We start from the raw sequence: 27,803 nt of genomic DNA on the forward strand, positions 1-27,803 counted from the left end.
GATACAAGGACAGGGATTCTGGCCCACATTCAGGGCTATTAGCAGTGAATGGAGAAGACAGACTAAAGAGACACTCCCCCCTGCACAGAATATGCTCAAAGTCTGTGTTTCCACTCTGTGAGAGCAGCTGGACTTTTTATGAGACCAACTCCAAGGCTGTGGCTGGCCAAAGCATTGAATATCCCCCAACAGGAGAGGCTGGCTGGCAATCACGCTGACCAAGATGGCCTCTGAAATTCAATGAACTTCCCCAATGGGCAACAAAGAAATCAGTAAAATTTGTGCAATTCTATAAAGCCATATTCCTTAAAAATCCCTCGTCTGCATATGAATCAAGGCACCCAAGATAAGGCATGAGTTGGGTCAGAAGAATTTCCTGGAGAATTGCTGGGCACTTACTTTGAGCCATCCTCAGGAGACTAAGTTCCCTGTGATCCTCTGAAGACTCAACTACACTGGTTACCAAGAAGAGCATTATTTACCCAAAATACTGGTGATCCCAAGAAAGTGACTTGGGCCACTGATTTCATCGATACTGGGAACTTCCAGGTAAGTAAAACTCTTTTCACCAGTGCAGGTCAACTCTTTCCTAAAACTTATAGTCTTAGAGAGTCTAAAGTACTAGGAGATTCAGTGACATGTCTTGGATCACACAGCCAGTATATGTCAGAAGGACTTGAACTCTGATCTTCTTGACTTCAAATCAGCTCTTTATTAACTATGACATAGTGCCTATCAATTTTTTTGAAGAGCTGGAAATGACCGTAGAGGTCATTTAGCACACATGTACACACACACACACACACACACACACACACACGCCATTTTACAAATGAGGAAACCAAGGATCTGTTGGATTACATGTTAAATGACTTTGTCCAAAGTCACAAAGCTCATGTCAATGGTGGGACATAGTTTATAAGTGGTACAGAAAGTGTCTGAAACATTCAGGCAAACACAAGCTAACTGAATCATAGGATTCTAAAGCTGGTGCTAGGAGGGACTTCTGTGGCCATCTAGTCTAACCCCCTCATGTTAGGGATAAGGAAATCAGAGATGCCAGGGTGACTTGCTCACAGTTACACAGTTAGTCCCATGATGGGCTCCAGAATCATCAATGTTATGTTAGTGAAAAGAAGCAGAAGTCCTCAATCAAATCTTATCTCTGTGCTGTCATAGACAAGTGATTTGCTTTGTCTGGTCTTCAATTTGTTTACAAAGGAAATGCAGATTTTGGACTACATGAGTTCTTCCTACAAGTTGTTTTCAAAGAGGACCATGACATCAGGAAGGTGATGTCATGACTTACAAATGAATTGGATTTAAGTGAGGGAGGGCTGTGCAGAGTCAACAGTCTTGCTTTCTCCTCCAGAGCCATCTGGGTCCAGTGGCAAGATATAGATCAGGACTACTGGAGATGGTTCAGGATGCAGTGGGAGATCTTGGCTTTTTTAAGTTAAGGGCTTTCCCAGGTCTCAGTTTGACTGAACTAATACTCATTCAGAGATGATGGCTAGGTAGGTCTTCCTACCAGTAGAACTCTAATGAAAGGTGTTACAGTCCAAGCTGCAGAAAACATGACCAGGTAAGGAGAATGAAATGTGCCCCCAAGTCAACTTTTTAAGACAAATCCAATGGTGGATGAAAGGGAAGGAAGTGACCTTAGGGCACATCAAGGCTGTTTGACCTGGAAGGGGGTGGGGAGAGTTTCACTTGGGGTAGGACAAAGGAAAGAGGAAGCATGCATCATCTGGTAGCTTCCAATTTTAATTCATCAGGCTTGCTAATGCTGGTAAGTCAAAATGTTTCTAAACTGCTGAAAAAGCATAAGTGCTGTTACTATAAATGGCCTCTAAATTTCAGTGCCCTGTACCAAAGCTCTGATCATCCTGCCCTAGTTACATCTGTGCCCTCCAGCTCCAAAATTCAAGGACTCTAAGATGATAAGAGCTTTAGTTCTTATAGCATTTGCTTTAGTGAGATCTGTTTAAAAATCTCGTTTTCTGGTGGCAGTTTTGCATAGGTAGATAGCCTCCTGTAGTAGACAAAGCACTGATCTTTCATTCAGAATGCTCTTTCTGGGTTGTCTGAGTTCTAGCTTGCAAGCGGTGAGGCTGGGGCAAGTCATTTAGTTTCTGGACTTCAGGTCCCTTATCTGCACACCAGAAATAATAATCTACATGCCTACCTCACAGATTGTTATGAGGAAAGAGCCTACCTCAATATAATATGCTGTAGCAGTATGAGCTGCTATTACTATGAACAATTCCTTCAGAAAATTCTGTCGCAGAATCAGTGTGATGGAAGGAAAGGAATATCGGACTTTGAGTCAGAAGATCAGGATTTGAATCCTGACTTGGCTACATGACCTTGAGGCAATTTACCTGAGGAAAATGAAACTCCAGTTTGTTTGTTTTTTTAATCTATAAAATGAATCCCTGAATCAAAGAATCTCAGCCTTGGCAGAAACCTCAGAGGTCACTCAGCTCAGGATAACTGAAACACGACTCAATCCTCTTTAAAGCCCCCCAAACCAACAATCTTTCAACTCTAGGTTACACAAATCCAGAGATGGAACATTAACTACCTACCAAGGCCTCTCATTGGCTCTTAAGTTTCCAGCACAACATCAATGTCTGTAGTTTTTATGTTTCTTTTACATTTGATTCCCAAACACTGGAAGTCTTATTTTCTCTTTGCGTCCCTTGTCACATGTTTTTTTTCCCCTTTTCTTTTCTGCTTATGCACTTTGTATTTGGAAAAAAAATGGATAAAAGGAGTTCCCCAGACTGACATGCAGCCATTTTGCCCCCTTTACTCAGAGGATGTAGAGTCTTTCGCATTATGGAAAGATTTCAGCCAAAAACACCAAGGATATTTCTGTGACCAAAATTAGGAGGGACTGGACAATGACTGGACCTCTGACTTCTTCGTTGTTTGTTGGTCCCTAAGTTTTCTCACCAGGGTAGTTTGAATGTTTCCCTAAATAAGGAGTTCTAAATCTTTTTCTTTTGGGGTAGGGGCAGTCCTAGGCCCTTTTGGCAATGTAGTGAAGTCTGTGGAACCCAATTCAGGATAAAGTTTTTAAAGGTATGATATAAAATGCATAGCATTACAAAGGAAACCAATTATATTTAAGTACAGTTATCAAAATATTTTTAAAAATTTACATTCCCTGAAATCTATGCACAGAATCCATGGGGCTCTATGGGCCCTAGCTTAAGAATCATACTCTAAATCTTCACAATTTGTGGAAATTCATAGATGCCTTCAGAGTAAAGTGAAATCTAGAATTTTAATTAAGAAGTTGAGCTAATGGCATTAGTCAAGAATAACAGTAGATGAGAGTTCTTTTTAGAATCATAAAATGTTAGAGATGAAAGGGACACCTATTAATGCATACTTTGTATTGTTGTATATTACTGTTAACATCTAAGTCCAAACCAGTTGTACTAAACTAGTACTAATGTATGTATTCTTGGATATGTAACTTCTCTCTGCCTCATTTTCTCCAGTTCTGATATATGGATAATACTTGTCTTCTGTTTCAAAGACAGATTTCTTATTTAAGGGGTTATTTAGTTAACAAATAAAGCCTCAAAAGAAGATATTATATAACTACACAAAATTATTTCATTAAACTTTAAGCAGTGAAGATTTCCTGGTCCTTATCTCTCGATTTAAAAATACATTTTGTAGGGAGGAATTCCATGATGTAAATTAACAGGGCTTGTCAATAATCAACAAGCATTTATTAAGCACTTGCTGCATGCTAAGCAAGTAAACAAGAGTCCCTGCTCTCAAGAAGCTCACATTCTAATGGGAGAGACAACACAGCCACTAGTATATTGTATCATTCATCCGTCAGCTTGAAGCTACATCTAGTTCTTTAAAATGAGATGATTGCATAGATCCAAAGAAAAATGCTCCTTTGGATTTGGTTTCTTTAAAGATCAATCAACCACTGCGATTAAAAATCCACTAGCATCATCATCCTGAGCCCCATTATTTAATATCTGCTTGAATGATCTCAGCCTGCTCCTATAGGAATCATGTGTGTCTGTAATTTGAAGCTGCTGCCAGAGAAAGTCATAAATATTATGATCTCAGTTAGAATTCTGTCACAAAGAAAATTCAAAGATGTATTTTCTCAACTAAAGTTAAAAGGGTCTGAGTATTTTTGCATTGAAAACACAAGTAGTTTTGTTTGACTCTTCTTCCTCCTTTATGCTTGTTAGGTTTGGCCACAGAGAGCAGAGCTTAGAGTATAGGGCAGAAGTTACTAAGCAGCAAATTTAGACTTGATGTTACAGAAAACTACCTAACCTTTAGAGAGCCATTCAAAAGTAGAGTAGACAGATTGCCTCCGAAGAGAACAGATTTCCCACCACTGGAGGGTTTTGAACAAAGTTTGGGTGATCTCCAGTTGAGTATGTCACAGAAGGCATTCATGTTCAGGTAAGAATTGGTGCCCAGAACTTCCAATTTATGATTCCAAAAAAATACTAAAACAATCAAATTGTTATTCATAAAATAAGCATTTTTTTGCCAGTTAGCATGTTTAGTTTGAGAAGCTGGGTGGCTTAATGGATAGAGCACTGATTTTGAAGTCAGGAAGACTCTTCTCTGTGAATTCAAATTTAGCCTCAGATACATCCTAGCTGTGTGACCCTGGGTCACTTAACCCTATTTGCCTCAGTTCCTCATCTGTAAAGGGAGCTAGAGGAGAAAATGGCAAAGCATTTCAATATCTTTGCCAAGAAGACCTCAAATGGGGTCATGAAGAGTTGGACACAATTGAAATGACTCAGCAACAACATGTTGCAGTTTAGGGAAATCTTGTGTGTGGGAGAGACAGAGACAGAGAGATGGACCCTTCGGCAGTCTGGTGAAGCCCATACACCCTTACCCAGAATGCTGTTTTTAAATGCATAAAATAAAATACATAGAACTGAAAAGGAAACCAATTATATTGAAATACAGTTACCAAAATCTGAAAAAATCCTTGAATGTAGTGAAAAAAAACCATGATGGTTTTGGAGTCAGAGGACCTAGATTCAGGTCCTAGTTCTGGCACTTACAGCCTGTATGATTTGATTGGTTGTTCAGGTGTTTCTGTCACATCCAACTCTTTCTGACTCCATTTTGAGGTTTTGTTGGCAAAGATACTAGAGTGCTTTGCCATTTCCTTCTCCAACTCATTTTACAGATGAGGAAACTGAGGCAAGCAGGGTTAAATGATTTGCCCAGGTTCACATAACTGGTAAGTGTATGAGATTTGAACTCATGAAGAGGAGTGTTCCTGATTCCAAGCCTAGGACTCCATCTACTATACCACCTAGTTGGGCCTTAGTTTACATATCAATAAAATGAGAGTTGGACTAGATGATTTGTTTAATAGAGGCTAGAGAGCTGGCCTTGAAATGAGGAAGACCTGGATTTAAGTCCCTTCTCTGACATATCATCACACAGCTAATAAGTACCTAAGATGCTACTCTAGCCTTCCTAACCCTAAACCCAGCTCTATCTAATATGCCACCTCTTTGCCTTAGTGGTAACAAGTGAAAATCAGAGATATAGAACCAGAAAGATCCTCAGAGGCCATGTCCAAGCTTCTTAACTTATAGATGAGGAAACGGAGTCTTAGAGAAGGTGAGTGAACTTGTTCAAGATTGCACAAGTATTTAGTGACAGAAAGGAGGATCTGAACCAAAGTCTTCTGACTCCAAAACCAATTGATACTCTTTCTACTAGACCAGAGATTCCAACCCAGGTCTCCTGATTCTAAGCCCCATGTTTCTATTACCTCCACACTGCTTGTCCCTTAGAATATGAATGTTTCAGACAAAAAAAATTAAAATAAAATCACCAGTAATGTCCTTACCTACTTATTTTATATTGCTGTTTAGTTGTTTTTTAGATGTGTCCAACACTTTGTGACCCCATTTGGGGTTTTCTTAGCAAAGACACTGAAGTGGTTTATGATTCCCTTCTCCAGCTGCATTTACAGAGGAGGAAACCAAGGCAAACAGGATCAAGTGACTTTCTCGGTTTCACACAGCTCGTAAGTGTCTGAGGCCAGATTTGACCTCAGAAAAAGGAGTCTTTATGACTGGTTGTTCTATGCACTGTGCCACCTACCTGCCCCATTTAATTTATATAGTCATAGATTCAGTACTGGAGGGGACCATAGACACCATGGAATACAACCTCCTCATTTTTAGGAGGAACCTAATGGGGCTAGGAGAAGTTAAGTGATTTGCCCATGATTCACACAGGGGCAGAGTCAGGACTTGATTCATTTTCACTTCACAAAAACTGTTTCCATTGTTTGCTTTAACACACTTATCCTTTTAGACAAATAAACAGGTTATTGCCACTAACGGTCAAAATAAATTTTCCAGATTAATCAGAAAAATGGCACAATTCCTGAAAAAAGCCAAAGATTGAAATAAAAAAGATATTTACTATTCTTTCTTGTTAAGTTTTCTGTTTTTTAGTACAAATCCTTCTTGATGTTGAGGGCCCCTTCTTTGGTTCACTCACTTTGTTGTCTCTGGACCTCTCATAAGTCTCAGTGGATGGGCTTGACAGACAAAATAAGGGAAAACATGGCATGCCATGGGTCATGGATTATTCCACATAACGCTAATCCTCCAAAACACGGTAGTATGTTCAGAATAAGCTTGCAAGAATACTTCTGTTTATGATCAATGTTGTGACCCCTGTGGATCAGGAAGAAATATACTTTTATAGAAACCGAAGGCCATCTACCAGAAAAAAGTGGCAACACAGAGGATATATAGTCCCCCAAGGACCCTTAATTATTGGGCTACTGCTTCATTTTCATTAACTGAAAACTGGTTTTATGACTCTCGAAAGGTCCCAAGTACCTCCTATGTTAATCATATAGGATATAGTGACATCTGGTGGCATTGAGTAGCCAAACGCTTACAAATGAACAATGTTCATGAAAAATAAGAAATGGAATGGTCTTCTGATTCATCAGAGCTGTGCCTCAGTTCTTCTGACTTGTGCTTTAAAAGACTGATTTTTTTCCTGTATCATTCCCCAGCTGCATCAGTGAAAAAAACATTCCTTTGTTTAAACTTCTCAGAAAAGCTACATTTCCACTGAAAATAAATACTAGGTTCAAGTTTTATAGGTAAATCAGCTGTTGACTAATTTGGGAATCTAATTTAATTACTAGTTTTTAGAAAGAATAGGTTTTCATTATTTAGGTAAGAAGTTTTGTTTTATTGTGGATTTTTTTAAGTCCAGACTTCTATGTTTGTCATTGTGGAAAACTTCCAGTGTGGAAATTTCCTCTGTCAGACAATGCACCCAATCAGCTAACAAGCATTTATTAGCCAGGCATCATGCTCAACATTAGTAGGCATACAAAGCCAAGAATGAAACAGTCTTTATCCTCAGGTAGGTTACATTCTATCAGGGAAGCAGCAAAGGAATTCTAGTATCATACCACAATGGAGATCAGAGGATCTGAGTTCAAATCCCACCTTTACTACTTGTGTGACCTTGGGTACATCACTTAACTTCTCTGGCTCTGTTTTCTCAACTGTAAAATGAAGGGCTTGGTCTGAGGTCTTTTCCAGATGCACGTGAACAATCCAATGATAAAAAATCAGTACATGCCAAGTAAATACTACATAATTTTGGTGACAATATGGCAGTTATCACAAGGGAAAATAAGAATATATCTCATGTAGATGGCAAGATCAGAATAGCAACTCACCTGTAACTTATCATCCTAGAGACTTAGCAGGGGGCATTGAGAGGTTAAGTGACTTGCCCAATTAGCAAGCACGTATTACATACCATGCGCTAGAACTCAGGCTAAAAATGCAGAAGTTAAATAGTTCCTGCCCTCAAGGAGCTGTCAATCTGTCTTTCAGGGTCATGTAGGACTTGTCAGAGACAACATGTGAAGTAAAAATTCCTGACTCCATGTCTAGCCTTCTAGCTCCTGAGCCAAGTTATGGTTTTTGAAAATGAAAAAATATGATTCTTCTAATTTCTTTGCTGAGTAGTCAAGACTGCACAAATGGGATGTGGAATATTCACATACCCAGTACTATCATGTTACTAAATTATTTGACCTCTCAAAAATATATTTGGTTTAATACAGTAAAAAATTAGTGTGAGAAGCCCTGTGATATGGTGAAAAACAGAACAGTATAGTAGGCAGAGGATTGGATTGGGAATCAGGAATCCTGGGTCAATGACCTGTTTAGCTGCATAACATCAGAGAGACCAGGTGCCCTCTCTTATCCTGGTGTTTGTTGTTTGTTGGTGTTTTGATGAATTGAGAGTATGGAAATAGATGATCTCAAAAATCCCCTCCAGCACTAACATTCCAAGGATCAAAATCAGTCTCATTTATTTTCAAAGCAATTGTGCATCAGATAAAGTAAAAGATTTAGCTTTGCTAAACCTCAGTTTCTTCATTTCTAAAGTGAGGGGCTTGGAACAGGGGACCTCTACAGCTCTAACACTCTATGATGCTAACCTTTTAAACCCCATTTTGCAGAGGGAGAAACCAAGGCAGAGAGATTTTATCAAACTTGTCAAAAGTCAACGTTGAGTCCATGAATGCTGTGGGAATTTCTGGCTTGAGTATTTGCCACCTTTTTTTTCTTGTATGTTTCCATTTAAGATGAGTGACATGCAGTCAGTTGTCATGGTTTTCAAAAGATCTCTTATAAGTCTGGTTTTTGCCTCAAATTTTGGAATAAAATCATGTTTAAATTTTGTTTCCTCTCATCTTCTCCTGGTTTTGATTATTTCTAAAAGTAGTTGATGGTCTCATGACATGAGCCCAGCATTTTGTATTTTGTGTACCATGTTTTGAATTTTATGTGAAATTGTGAGTTTGATCTTTGACCTCTGTTTACTAGAATACTGATTTGCCACTAATTTGATAGCAAGCTGTAGGGATCTATCGTAAACAAGCTGCTCACTTTACATAGCCATGTTTTGCTCTTAAGTGATGGAGTATGTACTGAGTATAATTGAGAATCTCTTGCAGAAGTAATAAAAACCACATAACTCTGTAACTTCCCAGGTAGCATTGAGACTAATCTAATCACCATCAATGACAGAGTAACAGGACTAGTAGATTGAGAGGAAGGAATAAATGTGGGCAACCTGGGATTTTATCTCTCAGGAAAGAGAGATTGTAGTGCTGTGAAACAAGAAATGGGTCTGCAGTCAGGCACCTGGGTTTGTAATCCTGCCTCTGTCCCTTCTTGCTTCCTAGACTTTAGGCAAAATTCTTTAGACCTCTGTTTCCTCATCTATAAAATAAGAGGGTCAGACTAGATGACCTCTAAAGTTTTTTTTTAGTCCTGAATCCAAGATTCAACAAAATTGTCCATACACTGGGAAAATAATCATATAAACCCCTATACTATTCATGATGCTTAGCACTGTGATATTGGTGTATCAAGAAGAAATCATCCTGTAGTCAGGTTTGTTTCTTTTCCTTTTCTTTTAACATTTTTGTCAATCATCTGACTAGAAAGATCAAGAAATAACTCAGAGAACAAGTGTATGGTAGTGTATCTTGGGAGGAAATCCAATGGGACAAATCTTTCCCAACTTCAGTCCAATCTCCTCCCAGCTGTCAAACTGATCTTCCTAGAGAGACTAAGGCAACCCCCTACTCAGTAAATTCCAGTGGCTCCCTATTACCTGAAAGATCAGATAGAAAATCCTGTTTGACTTTTAAGGACCTTTAAAACTTGGACCTTTCTTGAAATCAGGGACAGTCTTTTGCCTTTCTACCTTCCTTCCTTCCTTCCTTCCTTCCTTCCTTCCTTCCTTCCTTCCTTCCTTCCTTCCTTCCTTCCTTTCTTCCTTGTCTAACTCTCTCATTTTATAGATGAGGAAGCTGAGGCCTAGAGAGTTTTGTATCCCCAGCATTAACACAGTGCCTGGCACATAATAGGTGTTTAATTACTGCTTTCTGACTATCTCTACCTCTCCAACTCTTGTACAACGCAGTGACTTTGGAGGTTTTCTTGAAGTCCCTCAATCAAGATTCTCATTCATTTTATCCTTGCTGTTTACTCATGCTTAGAATGCTCTCCCTCCTGACCTCCCTCATTCCTTCAAGCTTTACTTTATATCTTGCTTTCTGCAAGAGGCCTTTCTGAAACCCCACCCCAAGCCCTTCCTGTTAGTGCCTTCCTTCTAAGATTATAGTCTTTCTACTCTGTATGTATCTTGTATGCAGGACAGCTCGGAGGTACGGAGGATAGAGTACCAAACGTAGAGTCAGAAAGACCCACTCTTTGTGAGTTCAAATATGGCCTCAGGTACTTACTAGCTGTGTGATCCAGGGCAAGTCATTTAAGCTCATTTGCCTCAGTTCCTCATCTGTAAAATGAGTTGGAGAAGGAAATGGCAAACCACTCCTGTATCTTTGCCAAGAAAACCCCAAATGGGGTCACGAAGAGTGGGACATGGCTAACCAACATCTTGTATGTACATAGTTGCTTGCATGTGGTCTCCCCCATTAGATTGTGAGCTCCTTGAGAGTTACGATTGGTTTTGTTATTGTTTTACCTTTCTTTGTAGCCTTAGTTCTTAGCACAGTTCTGGGAATATAATAAAGGTTTAATAAAATGGATGGTGAAGAGGAGGAGGATGGTGATGATGATGATGATGAAGATGACAAGAGTGAGAAGGCACTCTAGGAAAGCGCAGGTGGGGCTAGGGGACAAGATGTCTAAGTGTCTTAATGCATAAGCACAGGACCAGAAGGAAACAAACATTTAAGTGCCTCCTATGTGTCAGGTAATGCACTAAATGCTTTACAAATGTTATGTTATTTAATCCCCACAACACTTTAGGAGACAGGTGTTGTTATCTCCACTTTAGTTAAGGAAATTGAAGCAGACAGAAGCTAAATGACTTGCCTAGAGTCACACAGCTAGTAATTTGAAATCAAATTTTCCTGACTATAGTCTCCTCATTGTGTTCACTCCATCACCCAGGTGCCTCTAGACCAGAAGCGTAGCCCTCTCATTAAGCAGATAAGCCCTGTAGAGTGAGGGGTACAGGCATACACATAGCAGTATAACAGAGGAGCTGTGAAATCAATGGGATGCCCATCAATTGGGGAATGGCCAAATAAATTGTGGTATATGAATGTAATGGAATACTTTTATCCTGTAAAAAATGATGAACAGAAAGACTTCAGAGAGGCCTGGAAAGACATATATGAACTGATGCTGAGTGAAAGGAGCAGAACCAGGAGAACTTTGTAGACATCAACAACCACAGTGTGTGAGGAATTTTTCTGGTAGACTTAGTACTTCATTGTAATGAAAAGACTTAGATAATTCCCAATGATCTCTTAAGGCAAAATGCCTTCCACATCCAGGGAAAGAACTATGGAATTCAATCACAGAATGAACCAGATCATTTTCTTTTGTATTATGTTTTAGTTTGTTTTATTATTTCTCCCATTCATTTTAATTCTTCTATGCAACATGACTAAGATGGAAATGTATTTAATAGGAATGTATGTGTAGAACCTATATAAAACTGTATGCCATCTCAGGGAGGGAGTAGGGAGGTAGGGGAATGGGGTGGGGGGGGAGAAAGGAGAAAAATCTAAGATATATGGAAGTGATTGTAGAACACCGAAAACAAACAAAATAAGAAGAAGAAGAAAAAGAAAAAGAGCTGCTGATCTTCAATCCTCCCTTTTACAGTGACTTCTCATGGGGGTGGTGCCTTTGGCCAGTTTTGGTCCTTCTTTCCCCTGCTTCATTCCCCTACCTATAACTCATAATATATCTTTCCATTCTCTGGACAGAAGAGCCACCATCTCCTCCCCAGGACAGATGCCTATGTGTTTCTGTTGCTGGGAGATGTCTGTGAGAACCCAGGAACCAGCTAGTTCCTGAGTTTTAGTTGTGATCTCACCTCCCTCATGGTTGTGACCTGGTTGATAATAAAGATGTTTGTTTCCTAGCCCAAATAAATAAATTAAATAATGCCAGAGGCATCACAAAGTAGTTCATGACCAGGTACCTAATGAGTGAAAAAAAATAAATACCCTCATTCAAAAACAGTCAAGTGCAAGTCATGTCGTTACCTCTCTGATGGCATGGCCTTCTTCAGCAACAAAGGACGAACACACACCATATGAGTGGGAACCAGTAAGCCAAATGAATTCAGTGGAGATAGAGAGATATTTCCCTCTCTTTCTTCTTCCATTTCAATTCATGCTTATTATCTAGAGCATACATTTAGTCTCTGCTTGGAGATTCACAATGAATTGGCCACATGCGAATGCCAAACATATGCTTGCCAAAAAGATTATTTTACAGAGAACTCACACAGGGCAAGCTCTCACATGGCTGTCAGAAAAAGTGATACAAGAATACTCTCTTAAGAACTTTGGAATTGATTGTGTGACTTGGGAGATATTGCCCAGGACCACCCAGCACTGCATGCCCTCATTACAGAAGGTGCTGTGCTTTATGAGCAGAGCAGAATTGAAGTTCAAATGAAACAAGAGATGTGCAAATTTAGAGAATCCACCCCAAATGTTCACACAGACTATCTGTACCCAACCTGTGGTAAAGCATTCTGAGTTAATATTGGTCTGATCAGCAATAGTTGGATGCACTGTAACTTGACCCTAGCAAAGTGATGTCATTTCGGTCCTCTTTGAGAATGGAAGACAACACCCATAAGCCCACTACTTACTAATGATGTCAATTCAACTTTTGAATAGTTTTCCTTATTAGAAGATTTCTTCTTATATAGAGCCTGTATCTGCAAGGAGAGATTGTTTCATTCTTTAGACTTGCATCCCCACCAATTAGCACAGTAAAATAAAAGTAGCTAAGATTTTTGAGGGAGGAGATCAAATTGTAAGAAATAAACATTTTAATTGAACCTTAGATTTTAAAAATAATTTTAAATTAATCGATAAGTAATAAACATTTTATGCCTAATTTCTTGACATTTAAAAAAGTTGATACTTGTTGATTGATTGATTTTCAGTTTCCACTGTGCTTCAAGTTCTGCCCACTACAGTCAAGTAAAACACGTTTAGTGCCTCTTCCAGGACAGCCCTCCGAGTACTTGAAGACCACTATCATATTCCCTCACTTTTCTTTTCCAGGTTAAACAAGACCCATCCCTTCAATTCATGTTCATACATTTATGTAGAATAAAGGTGATACCTTTATCCTCTTGGTTGCCTTCTTCTGGACACTCTCCAATTTATAAAGGTCATTCCTAAACTGTGGAGCCCAGAACCAAACATAATACTCCACTGTGCCTCTCTTAAGGTGTCCCAAAATCTTGTTACCTTTTTTGGCTGCCATTAAATCCCCTAAATCCTTTTTAGAAAAACTGTTGTAGAAGCATTGAAGTGGTGCAATGGATAGAATGGTGGACCTTGAGTCAGGAATCCTTGAGTTCAAATCTGGCCTCAGACACTTACTTACTAGATGTGTAGCCCTGAGAAAGTCACTGAATACCTGTCTGTCTCAGTTTCTTCATCTAGAAAATGAGGATAATAATAACACCTACCTCTCAAGATTGTTGTGAAGATCAGATGAAATAATATTTATAAAGTACTTTATGAGCCTTTAAGCACTATACAAATGCTAACTAATATTATTTTCAAGTTGATTTTAACTGTAAGGCTTAATTTTTATTCTTAACCAATTCAGTCCAATATGCTAGCCTATTAAGGCTGCATCCTTACTCTGTCATACAGTTTGCTACTTATCCCTCCCTGGTTTGTATAATCATGTAATTTAAAGAAAATACCATATTCTCCCTAAATCTAATCTTCTCCTGGCTAAACCTCACTAGTTCCTTTGACCAACCCTCATATGCCTTTTTACCATCCTAGTCTTCTCCTTGGTACTCTTTTCTGTTTTTCTAGACTTTCATGATCCTGCTCCCCCTAGTTACTCCATCTACCTGTCTTCCCATTGTCCATTCCCCATGCCTGGCCTGCATATCAGGCCTCTACCTCATAGAGTCTACTCTTCCTTTAAGATGCTATTCTAGCACTATCTTCTGGATGAAGGTTTTTCTGATTCCACCCAACACATCTTATCAGGTCTCAGAGATGCCCAGGAAGTCAAATTGCTCCATTGTGTTGCCACCTGTAGATTATCTTGCATATCTATACTTTGTGCATTTGAAGGTAGATCTCTGGGGTGGAAGGTTTTATAACTTTCTCCTTTCCTGGATTTGTTTTCTCCTCATAGACAACTGAAAGGCTTCCTATTTCGTATCTGTTGTCTATGATACGTAGGTTGGTGAATATCCACAGGAAATTTTGTGCTTCTGCTCTTCCTTTTCCATGTACAGCCATTCAGATAAGATATGTGAGGCCCTACACAATTACATCCTTCCTGTCCGTTACTAGTCCATCCTTAGCCAGGAGTTCATCATTCCTGAATTTTAAACCATGATCCAGAAGCCCAAATTCCACTCTCAGACATCATGTTCTTACCTTGCTGTTCACCTTCAAAATTGCTTCTCTCTTCTATATCTCTTGCCTTTCCTGGACAATGGTGATAAAACAACAATACCCATGCTTACTGTGTCTTCAGTTCTTGCACAAGCCTTTATAATCCTTGGCAATGCCTTCTTGATTCTTTCTGTTAGTCTCATCTGTGCCATGTGCATCCCCACAAAAGGAGCGTGATTATGTCATCTGACAAGTCTTATGGACAACTCTGTCATGTTTTGCATTTGAGCCCTGGGAAGGCAGCAGATCTCTCTGTTGTGGTTATCACCTCAAAAAATGGCTTCCTCAATATCCCTAAGTGGGAGTCAGTCATCAACCACTATTACTTATGCCTTTTATCTCTGATTCTACTTGAATAGTATTTCATTTAATATAGCAAGTGCAGCTTGCAAATCTTGTAAATTTCATGCCTTAGAAGACCATCAGCTGGTATCTCTTCTGGACATCCAATTCCCTCTTCTTTTAGGAAGGACTTCATAACTGTTCCTGAGTTCCAAGTGCCTACTGGTCCTTCTTCACCCCTTTTTCATCTCTACAAGTCTTCTACCCTTCAACCTCTTGACTTAGGTGGAGATTCTCCTGTGTCTTATGTCTTTTTTCTTCTGTTTTCACAGAGGATTGTGTGTGTGTGTGTGTGTGTGTGTGTGTGTTCAAAGAGCATTTCATTTTTTCTGATAACATGAAAATAGAAAGGTATTTCTATCTAGCCCTAATGTCTCAACAGAATATCAATCCCTAATTTCCAACCTCCTGCTAGACATCTTAATACCCTAACTCTTCTGCATATCAAATTCAACATGGCCTGAATGGAATATAACTTCTTCCCTGTTCCTCCTCCAAACTTTGCTCTTTCTGTTGATGGTGCCATCCTCCTTCCAGTCAACCAGGTTTGAAATCTCAAAGTAATTCCAACTCTCTCTGTCCCTCATAGTTAATCAGTTGCTGAGCCCTGCTGATTTTTTCCCTCCAATATTGTTCATATTGATTCCCTTCTTTCCACTTACATGGCCATCATCAAAGTTCAGATGTTCATCTACCCACATCTACACTATTACAATAATCTCCTGAATGGTTTCTTTTTCTTTAGTCTCTCCCCTGTCCAATCCTTCATCCACACAGCTTCCAAATTGATACATTCCTAAGACAGAGATCTGGCCATATCTCTCTCCTACTTAAATTCTTATTGCCTCTATGATTAAATACAAAATCCTTCCCATTTGGCTCTAATCCATCCTTATCACCTAGGGGCAGCTAGGTGATACAGTGGATACAGCACCAGTGCAGGAGTCAGGAGGACCTGAGTTCAAATCTCACCTCAGACACTTGACACTCTCTAGCTGTATGACCTTGGGCAAGTCACTTAACCCCAACTGCCTCATCCTGGGTCATCTCCAGTCATCCTGATGAATATCTGGTCATTGGATTCAGATAGCTCTGCAGGAGAAGTGAGGTTGGTGACCTGTATAGCCCTCTCTCACTCAAAACAAAGTCAAGTGCAAGTCATGTCATCATTTCTCTGATGGTATGGTCTTCTTTGGCAATGAAGGACAAACACACACACATACACACATTTATCACCTTATTTCATATTACTTTCCTCTACGTTCCAGTCCAACTAGACTACTGGCTCTCCCCCAAACTCACCATGACTTGACCCATGCCTGAAATTACTCTCTCCTTGATTCCACTTCTCTGAATCTTTTTCTTTTTTGAGAAAGCCATGTGGTATGTATAATGGATAGCTGGCTGGTCTTGGAGTCAGGAAGGTCTGGGTTCAAAATCCTGCCTCTGACATTAGCTGCTTATTTGACCATAAGCATGTTAGTAAGGTTCTCTGAGCCTGTTTCCTCCTCTGTAAAATAAGAGAGTTGGACCAGATGGTCTCTGACATGCTTTCCAACTCAAGAGATATGATTTTGTGCTACTTCCTTCATGATTCCCTCTTTGATTCCCCCTGACCCATTTTCAATGTTCTCTCCCTCCTCAAATTACCTTGTTTTTACTTATGTGCCCACATTAAACCTCCACTCCTTCACCCCAACAGGAGAATATAAGCCCCTTGAAGGTAGACACTGCTTTTTTGGTCTTTGTTTCTCCAGCACCTAGTTTCCCCAGACCATTATAAATCAGTATTTAGTAAATATTGGTTAAATCGAATCACTGTGAATTGAAATGGTCAGGGAAGGCTTTTTGGAGGAGCTGGGTCAAGGCCTTTAAAAAACGGATCAATGTGAAACAGGTTAAGGGAGAAAAAGGAGTTGAATAAATAAATAGAAAGGCATTCCAGGAAGGGGAAACAGCACAACCAAAAGCACAAAGGTAGGAATGCTCATGGTTTGTTTATGCAAAAAATAGTTCAGCCTGGCTGGAGCAAAGGGTTTAGGTTAAGGGAAAGTGAGCTATGAAGGTCAGAAAAGTAATGAGACAGATTGCAGAAATTATTGAATGCCAGAGTAATGAGCTCCACTTTTTTCCCCTGTAGATAAATGAAAGCTATGAAAGAATAGGGGAATGACATGATGAACAAGGTGTAATGAACCCAATTGTCTTCTCAAACCTCTTCCTTCCCACTCCCCACATTCCCTAGTATCCCTTTCCTGCTGACAGTTCTCTTTGATGTCAGTTCAATCTCCTCTGTATAAAATGGGATGAAAATCAGGCTAAGAACTCATGAAGGGTTGTGAGATCCCTAAAAAAAAATCAGAAGTAAATCAAAGTGCTATCATTGTTGCTTGGTCCTCCCCCGCCCTTTGGCATATCTTTTCTTTTTGGAATTTCTTCCAATTTATTCCCATTTCAAGATGCTCCATGCTGTGTACAGACCTTACTTGAGGCCGGATCTCCAGAGTGCTTGAGAGATGATTGCCTCCTTGTTTTATGATGTGTTGGTCTTGGATACACAGCTGAAAAGATCATTAGCATTTTTTCTGCTTTGCAGCCTTACTGAATTGCAAGCACACATCTAATCCCCTACAACCTTTGAATTCTGTTCACTTCTTCTTGAAGGATACTTTATTTGCCTTTCTGTTGCTTGTTTCCAAGTCTTTTTCACACTATATACTATACTGTCTTCCATGTGAATGTGACATTAGTACTGTAACTCTAAAAGTCAGCCTCTAGCCAGGTTAAATGGTAACTTGGTCAATAGTTTTTGCAACAATTTGGATGGTGTTCTAATCTCTCAGGTTTCACCAAACATAGGCAATCCTTTTAACATGCTAGGTAGTTGAATTTTTCCTTCCTTTGATGGAAAGAGTTTATAATTACCTGAATAGTGATGAAATTGAAGATCACCCAAAGGGCAATAAAAAAGTGTATCCTGGTCATGAGCAGTCAAATGTTGGTCATGATATAATTTATAACACATGAATTACACATAAGAACAAGTGTAAAGGATGTCAACAAAGAAATGGACAACTGAAGAAGATGGACTGGTCACACAGAGTGCAAGAGACAATCAATGGATTATCCATGTGTCCACTGGTATCTGTGTTGTCAAGAGAAATCAAGGAAGTCAGCTAGTACTTTGGAGGGACCTTCTGTGGGGAAGTTATGGGAGGACATGGACAAGAGTTCCACACGGTAGGACAGGCATAGAGGAGCTGCAATCTATATAATGGAGAGAATGCCGAACATTGATGCAATCACAGATCTATTTGATTATTTGAATATCAAATTCACTAAGTCTAGTGAATCTGGGAAATCTGGGTTCTTTTCATCATTCTTTTATGTCTTCCAGTAACTATACCCCCAAACTTGACTTAAATAGAGAGATTAAGATAAGCAGCTCTTTGTGGCAGGGAATTTGTTCCACAGATGAAAATTTTGACCAGCTGAGGTCAGACTATTTTGAAGCTAGAAAACCATCAAAGCCATCGTATGTAATTCTAGAAATTTCAGAGCTCCATAGTGTTGTGCAGTAATTCTAGCAGGTCTCAATTTTTATAAGCCATCTATCTAGAAGATGACACATGAAGCAAATCATAGAACACACCAGCTGTGATACCTACACGTTTTGTGACTTAGGCTAAGGGTATAAACTGAATTTAAATAACTCAAATTCATTCAAATAGAACAATCAGCTTTTCAGTCTAAAAAAGTATTCTATTGTAACTATTATTATTAAAAAGAAGGACTTAATAAAAGCTTCATCATACATAAAACATCCTATTGTTTTAGAAAAATTTCAGTGAATACTTCATAAACTTGGATCCAGACTTTTTTTTTCAAAATCCTGTTGAAAGCTACTCAGCAAAGCAACTGAGAGGATAGAAAAGAAGATTTTTCCATATAGAAAGTGAGAGAAAGCATGGGCCCCGCCCTGTGCAAAAGCATTTCGCATACAAAGGAAAGACATCAAAATTATAAACAGATGGGCAATCACATGGCAACCAATTAAAATATATCAGGTGAGGTCTTGTTCCAAATTTAAATTCCATTCTTGTTGGCTAACCTAACAGTTTCCTTAACAGCAGGACAAGCTGCTACGTGGAACTCCAACCTCAAAATCCTGTTCTATCCTTCTACCCTTGGATGGTAAGGGTTCAGCTTGCCCAATAAGCCAAGAACTTGGCATTGAGAAAGCCATGCATCACTCCATCAAGGAGTGATGGATTACAGAATGAAGTACAGCCTTTCTTGGCTAGTGGGGGAGTTTCCATTTAGTGTTCTTTTATTATTTAACTCAACACTAATAATTTTTTTATTTTATTTTATTATCCTTGTTATTTTCCCTGAACAGCAGGCTGCTGCCTGGCTTAGCACATGAATGCAGGTCTTCATGAAACACATACTCACACACACACACTCACATACAAGCTTGAATCTCCATATATTGCCATTGATGCTAGAAAGAGCCCTGGATTTGCCTTTGGAAGATCTAAGTTGGCTCTGTTACATACTACATATATGAACTTTATTAATTCATTTTTCCTTTATGGACCTCAGTTTCTCCCTCTATAAAATGAGGGGGATAGACAACAGATCCCGTGGTTGCAAAAAGAAAACATAATCTGATAATTTCTTAAAATCCTTTTGTAATTATTAGTGATAGAAAGCTGTTCTAAATATGTTTCAAATGATGCCAGATTTTAATGTGTGTATAATTAAGAAATGATTTTTATATTTTCATTTGGCCAATATAAACTTATAAGAGTCTAATAATATAACACTCCTATGTATGTCCCAATCCTCTCAAAACACTATGAACCCCTTCCCAATGATGACATATTTAGTACTCCCTGGTTTTTGTTTTCAAAATCTGCTAATCTTCAACTTGTCTTCACTATCATTAAGCATGTAATGGAACAGTTATCTCATTGATTTCATTAAAAACAAGGTGGACCAAACCTCAGCCACTTAGGAAGCTTCTTATGATGGCTGACTGGCAAGTCTCTGCAAGGGATTAACACTAACCACCACCAGAATAGTATAAAAAGAGAGAGAGAGAGAGAAGGGAGGGGGGTGAAATTGCTCATTTTTTCCTGATTTTGCATTACAAATACAGATTGTAGTGTCCTGGTGTAGATTCTTGGATGATTACATGGTTGCTGGGTTTTCCCCAGGGATGAGAACAAATGAAAGAAAGAGTTGCACAACCACAACAATCCCCTTTGGGATCTTTTCTTGTTTTTCCAAATGAACCAGCCACCCTTATCAAAGCAGGTCATTTTTCCAAGCCACTAGAACATTTATTTATGTTCTCTCTACAAAGACAGGAAAGAGCACCCTTTTTCTTGTGCTCCATCAGTTCCATCTAACCTGATCTCATTGCACCCAAACCTATAGGCCAAGAAAGGCTTCACATGAACTCCAATGCCCACATGCTTCAAGACTTTAATTATAAGTTTCTCTACCCAGTTCCTCTCTGGTCTCCGAATTAATGTGACATCTTCATTCACTTTGTATTTATCTTGTACATTCTGAGTTATATTTGTTATCTACCCCATTAGAATGGAAGCTTCTTGAGAACAGGGACTATTTTTGTTTTTTCTTTGTATTTCCAGTGCCTGGCATGTAGCAAGTGCTTAATTAATGCCTATTGATTGATTTAATCATTAGTCATTGAATCTTCTACCTGTTAACATGAATGCATTTAAAAAAAGACACACAGCTTCCTTGGTATGGTACCAGGCAAACTACTTAGCAGAACATAAAGTAACCAGCATAAAAGTAGCTCAATTTAATGTTTGTGACTAGGGAGAGCTTGCTTGAGGAGAGGAACAGAAAGGGAAGATGTATTGAGAAATTAAAGTGATGGGAAAACAAAAGAAAATAAAATGAGATTTTTTTTTAAAAAAAGTAATCTGTGCTTTGAATTTAAAAGTCTAAAATATAAGTAAATAAAATTCACTCACTCTAAAGGCAGGCTTCTCATTTATAAGAAGCAACCCCAAAATGCATTTTACATATTTATGTTTTTTTCCTCCTCATCAATTATCAATTAATACTAGTAAGAACCTTGGCAAACAAGACATTGGGTGGAGTATTTGACCAAAATGAGGTGGGAAAAGGTACAAGAATTCAGTATTTTGAGAATAAAGATCTTTTTCTTCAGGAGTGGGACCACTATTTTTCAAGTCATGTATCCTTCTTCCTATTACTCAATCCGAAGACTCTCCAGGGCCCAACTAGTTCCTTCTCCTCTATTACGCCATTTCTAATTATTCCAACCATTAACAATCTCTCCTTTATCTGAACTCCTTGGACATATGTCAGGATAAAACATTTAATTCTTTTCTAATTAATTTATGTGCAGACATTTTGTCTCCCCAACTAGATTGTACTGTCTCATTCCCAAGACTACTACAAAAAAAGTACTTTGTAAAACTCTAAGTGATATGAATATATGTATGTATGTATGTATATATACATACAATACATGCATGCATATATATATATATATATTCACATACACACAGACTGCCTGTCTGAATGTGGAATAAAGGAAATATAGTCTCCACTTGAGTTCCCATCCAGTACAGACACACAAGACAAGTCAGATAAATAGAATAATGAAACATTTAAACTGAAGCAGAAGCAAAACATAGCTAGCTAGAAAACCAAAGTAATAAAATTGCCCTTAATTCTATGTAAACCAATGGAAAACAATCTTTCCTCCCTTCTCCTACCTCCTCCCACCCCCAGATTCCCAGGCTAGTAGGCAAAAGAAACAAATTTCTTTGGGGGACAAGGTTGGGGGAAGATGGCTTCTGCTACTGCAAAAACACTGGAAGGAAGGTGTTTTATAATGCTATCTTGCCCCTAGGAGTCCTAGGGAGGAGGCTACTTTGAGCAGCTACTGGAATAGCCCTTCCAGAGGCACTCAGCTTCTTAGCTGTCACTAAACAAGGCTTTGTCCCCATTACAGTTCATTAGAGGAAGCTCCACTTCTACCATTGTCAATCACAGTCAGATCTACCTCCACCAAGCTGCCTCTCTGCTGTCAATTGGCCAAAGCTCCCCCTCCTTAGGCCTCCCTTTGGCTCAAAACTCTACCATCAGCATCTCCTCAAGTTCCTTTTCCTTTATCTGGAGAAGTGGCATGCCACATCTTTCTGGAGCTTCAGATTAAAATTTTTTTAACTTCAGACATCTCAGTCTACACACCTAGTTGGGATTTTTGATGATCTTTCAGAGACCACCCATTCACATATGGGAACTTTTCATGACATTCTTTGGTTATGGAAATGGAAACGGTCATAGAATCAGAAGACCTGGCATCAAATTTTGTCTCTGCCACATCAAACAACTCACTTAATCTCTCGGGGACTCAGTTTCCTCAACTCTAAGAAGAGAAGATTGGACTACTGTTTAATTAATTGGAAGCAATGATAAATTTCACCTAGAGATCAGTAAAACTAAAGATGTATTTTTTCTATTCAAGTTTACAGATTCCCTGAAATCTATTCAAGCATGCCTCGAAGGATCTGTGGACCCCAGTTCAAGAACTAGATGGATGAATGAAAAAAGCATTTATAAAGTATTTTCCATGTGCCAAGTACTGAGCTAAATACAAGGAATACAAAATACAAAAGCAAACCAGTCCTTGCTCTCAAGGAACTCACATTCTAATTGAGTTAGATAACACATAACATACTAACTAGATTATAAATTCTTAGCTCCTGACTAGTTCAAAGTCTGTGTTCTTCTGGTTTTATTCACCAGGAGCAGAAAGAAAAGAACAATATGTTTTAAATGTCATTATCATAGTCCTCCAAGTATTTATAAGAGACTTTACGCATTTCAGATCCAACAGGTATTTCAAGCCAGACTAGAAAGGTTTCATCCTTTAAACAAAGTGTCTCTCATTTGACATTTCTTCTAAATGATCTGGTAGTGAATCAGAGAAAGACTAAATAATCAGCCCCTTTAACACTCCAGAGGACAAATAACTTTTTATCGTATCACTCCATAACAACAACAATTATCATTTATTATTATTTAAAATCCTTCATATCAGAGCCCAAAGGCATCAGAAGGGACTCCCAAAGTATTAAGATCCTCATGTTTATTGATGGAGAAACTGGGCCCTAGTGCCTTGCCTATGAACACAAAGGTAGTAAAATGTAAGAGGTAGGATTATGGGATTGCAGATTTTGAGCTGGAAGGGACCTCAGAATTCATCTCATTAAGTTCTCACATTTTCCGCTTGACAAATTACTAAAGTGAATTACTGAAGTCACGCAGGTAGTAAGTGGCAAAACTGAGTTTCGGTCCTGGTCTTCCTGACTCTAATTCTAGCGCTCTAGCCTCTACACCACTCTTGTTATGAAATTAAACCATATTTACTTGAGGAGATTATTTTTCCTGATTAAGCAATCTAAAAATACACACACAAAATCAAATTACAACTTTTTGCATTGCTTTTCCTAGGACTAAACACTTATTTTAAAAGGGCACTTAGTGAGTCCTTCCCCCATGTCCCTAATGGACGATTCTATAGTCAGTCCATAGGTCTGATTACTCTCCCCACAAAAGTATTCATGTTCTATCTCAAATGCTACCTGATCTAACCTCTGTTTCTACCACTTGCTGCCAATCTAGTCTAATCAATCAATCAATATTTGTTGAACTCCTATTGTGTGCTGGGGATACAAGTACAAAGAATGAAACTTAAAAAACTTACATTCCAAAAGGAGAGATAAGAAGTACATACTTAAAATATGTATGCATACGAGTATAAAATAAATACAAATAGATACAAAGTAGTTCAATAAAAAGTAATTTGAGAGGAAGGGCACTAGCATTGTGAGGTATCATGAAAAGATTCATGCAGCAGATCTCACTGGAGGAGATACATTCCAGGCATGAAAGTGGCCAGTATAAAGGCATAGTGAGTGTTTGTCACATCTTCAGAGCCAGAGGATCTGGGGTCAAATCTCACCTGTATAGCATAGGACAATTTGGAGGATGAATTAGATGACCTCTAAAATCCATTCCATGGGGCACCTAGGTGTCTAGGATAGAGAACTGGGCCTGGAGTCAGGAGAGACTCATCTTCCTGAGTTCAAATCTGACTTCAGACACTTACCAGCTGTATGACCCTGGGCAAGTCACTTAACCGTATTTGCCTCAGTCTCCTCCTCTGTAAAATGAGCTGGAGAAGGAAATGTCAAACCATACCAGTATTTTTGCCAGAAAATTCCCAAATGGGGGGTCACAAAGAGTAAGACACAAATAAAAAACTACTGGATAACGAAATCCTTTCCAGCTCTAACTCTCTAAACTATGGGAGGTAACATGATATATTGGAAAGCAAATTGTTGACCTTGTTTCAAGTTTTGTCTCTTATACATCCTGGCTACATAACCCTGGGCAGGTCACTTAATCCCTCAGTGCCCCAGCCAGTTCTCTCAGACTACAAGAGCAGCTGCTGGTTGGTAGGAGCAGGTCATTTCCTTGCTGGGAATAGTTGGGCCTGATGAAATCACAGGACTGAACAACGATAACGAAACGAATTCCATCCAAAGCAAAGTTCAGTTAACAGGCTTGAGCTAAGGGAAATGATTTTATACCAACAGAAGTCCTTCCTGAGTATAAAAACTGCTTCTATAAAGGCATGCTACATACAGGTGGAGTGAGTGGGTGATAGACCAAAGCAATTAACTGGCCATTTCACTCCCTTGAAATGTGAACTTTATGGTTTAGATAATGACAATTTTAATCATGAAATACTCACCATTAGTTATTGAACTGACAAGCTGGGTATCTTCTGTACTCATAGAAAGCAATTGAAGAGACCTTCCCCCTTCATAACAAACAAACAAACCAAAAACGCTATAATGCTAACCTGATGGATGAAACTTCTTATTCAGCACACGGTACATTCTCCTGTATTCAAACATCCATCAGGAAGCCCCCATCACAGGAAGAATCACTAGCTTGCAATTGAAGTTCATGTGAAATCAATCTGAATTAATTAGATTCATCACACAATTCTGTACCAAAGACACAGTATTTGCAACTTATTTTTGCAAACATTAACTAATTAATATGTACAACATCCCTATGAAGTAAGTCATAATGATATATGAGCTGGCAACCTAATTATCCCTAATTATTCACAAGGTTTCCTTTTCCAAGTGTCTTTTATTGCCAGTTCAGACATGTATGCTCGGTTCAGCTGATCTCATGATGCAGGTGGCTAATGAATCCTCTGCTGTTCAAGAGTCTCTTGTTTCAAGACACCCACATTTTCCTCCAGGAACAGTTCAACCTGTACTCTCCTACATTAGGACAGAGAGTATGTTCCCTTACCCTCTGCTCCTGACCTGAAAGTCTTTCTTCCTACCTGGCAGTTCTATTGGCAACTGCTTCTTTGGTCCTTACCCCACGCCCTTCCCATAGACCTAGAGCTGGGAGAAACCTCAGAGGTTGCTCTAATTGTTTTGACTTTCCTTCTGTTTCTCTTTTAATGCATTTCCCTCCTTCAGCTTTAAAATGCCCCTGCAGACAGACTATTCCCTTGGTATCATTTTTCAAGTTCAATAATTACAGAAGGGCAAGGCTAAGCATCCCATCAACTAGTTTTTGATAACACTGCCCAGCTTTAATTCTGTGGCTGTCTCACCTCTCTAGGGGACTCGAGTTGGGATGAGCATTTGCCATCACTATAAGGGGCAGAATGAAATTCCGTTCTTTTTGACCTTTCTGTACGGCTCCTACCCAACTTTCCCTTGTTGCCCTTTTTTTTTACTCATTCCTCCACTCATTTTAGGAAAAAAAAATTTCATCTCACAATCCTACCCCAGATTTAAAACTTTTTAGCTCCTTAACCTGGGGCTCATGGGTAGATTTCAGGGAATACATGAACTTGGATGGGGGAAAAATTACATCTTTATTTTTACTAGCTTTTGGTTTCCTTTGCAATCAGTATTTTATCTTACACATTTAAATGCACAATTTTATTTTAGGTACTTTATTTTTGTAATTTTAAAATTAGTTTTATTTATTGACAATGTCATATTGTTACAATAAAAGCATAATTTAAATGGTTATTTTATCTTATGCATTTTAAAAACATCACTCTGCAAAGGGGTTCATCAGACTGCAAAAAGGGTCCATAATACACAGAAAAAGGTTATGAACTCCTGTTCTAGCAGGATGCAATTTGTGTCTAGGAAATGAAGACTCAACAGAGAACTAAGTCATGATGAGAACAGCTCTGCAAGGGGTAACACATCAGCAACTAACCAAATACTGCTTATCAAGTGCCTTCTACCAAGGAATGCTTGGTGCCAAGGAAGACAGAACTGAGAGGCAGTATGAAAGAACAGGTAAAATATTAGTGATGGAGTCAGGAAGACCTGTGTTCAAATCCTGTTTCAGACACTTCCACACTAGTTGTGCAACCATAATGAGGTCATTTAACTTCTGTGAGCCTCAGTTCCTCATCTGTAGAATGAGAATAATGCCTTTAAACCTCTAGCTCACAGGGTTAATATGCGGCTAAAATGAGATAATGGATGCAAAGCCCTTTGAAGTCTTAAAACACTATGTAAACGTCAATTGTTATTAACATACTTGGGGGCTGTTCAGAATACATAATGGGTTTGCCTTCAGCAGTCCCCCTGTGGAAGAGGCAATGTTGGGGGAGGAAGAGGCACTTCCAGAAAAGCACGATGGTATGTAATTGGCATTACCGTCTGCACCCTATACACAGAATGTACAGATATTTGGTAACTGGTTCTGGTCTGCTAACCATGTGATGAAGAAGCAGACTATTGATTGACCATGTGGCCAACTATATACCACCCAAAAAACTGAGATGGTGGATGCCACTCCTTGCCTGGGCATGGAAAGACAAGAACTGATAGAAATTCTTTGGTGGAGAGAGTGCCCTAGGCCTTTGGTCTCGCCATTGGACCTCTTTATGTGGCCTCTGAATATATAGCCCTGTTGTTCCTCTCTGTTTTTTTTATCTTTGATTTCCTTTGCTAGATAAAGAAGACTGGAGATGGCTGTGAACTTGTGAGCTTCAAAAAAAAAAAAAAAAGCCAGAAGAATGAGCCTTCAGAATTCTGGGAGCTGGATCCCATGCCAGGATTTGCTGGAAGTCAGATGGTGAGGAGCAAAGTATTAACTCACTTACTTGACCCAGACCAGCAGATGGACTTATGCAGTAGGGGTTTGTTGGCTTGAGCCTCCTCTCTTCAGGGACCAAGGCAGTTTTAAGGGAGAATGCACCCTTAGGTGGCGGGTGGGGGTGGGAAGTTCATACTTCTGGTCTGGCTATATCTTTACAGTAAATATCCTTTTGGTAGGTTAATTGATGATGGGGAGATAACTTGCAAAGAGTAGTTCTCAAACTTTTTTTTCCTTGGTCCAGGCAAAATATTCTTTGTCATGAGGAATCAAGACCCACTGAAAGTTTTAGTTGGTTATAAATAGGGGTTCCTGGGCAGAGACTGGCTTCTGGACCTACTACCCAGATCTTAAGATAACTCTTCCTCTCCTCTCCCTCTCCTGTTTCCTCATTGTGTTCTTTTCTTGCTTCTCCTATACTGGCATCTCAACAAATAGAGATGTTCTTGTGGCCTTTTCGCAGAGTTGAAGCCAGGAGAGGAAGAAACAGATGGCAACTGGGCTGAGGAGGGCCTAAGGAATGTGGAAGTGCCAAGCTATGGGAAGGAAGAAAGCAGGGGCCAGGAGGAAGATGACACTTTGAAGCAGACGAAAGTTGGCGACTTCTTGCTTTTCATGAGGGCAAAACTCAGCATATTCTTTAAGAATCACTGCTATAATAAATATTAGAATGAATGTG

General features: G+C 39.1%; 1 long non-coding RNA gene across 1 annotated transcript; it reads left to right on the forward strand.

Annotated features, from left to right (window-relative positions):
• Positions 1 to 160: 160 nt before the first annotated feature.
• On the forward strand, positions 161 to 27,803 carry LOC140500677 (uncharacterized). The gene is made up of 3 exons (XR_011965843.1): positions 161 to 549; positions 26,981 to 27,103; positions 27,588 to 27,803. It is a non-coding gene; the product is annotated as an uncharacterized lncRNA (long non-coding RNA).

The sequence above is a fragment of the Notamacropus eugenii genome, chromosome 4, assembly GCF_028372415.1.
Source record: "Notamacropus eugenii isolate mMacEug1 chromosome 4, mMacEug1.pri_v2, whole genome shotgun sequence".
In the NCBI taxonomy this organism is placed as follows: Eukaryota; Metazoa; Chordata; class Mammalia; order Diprotodontia; family Macropodidae; genus Notamacropus; species Notamacropus eugenii.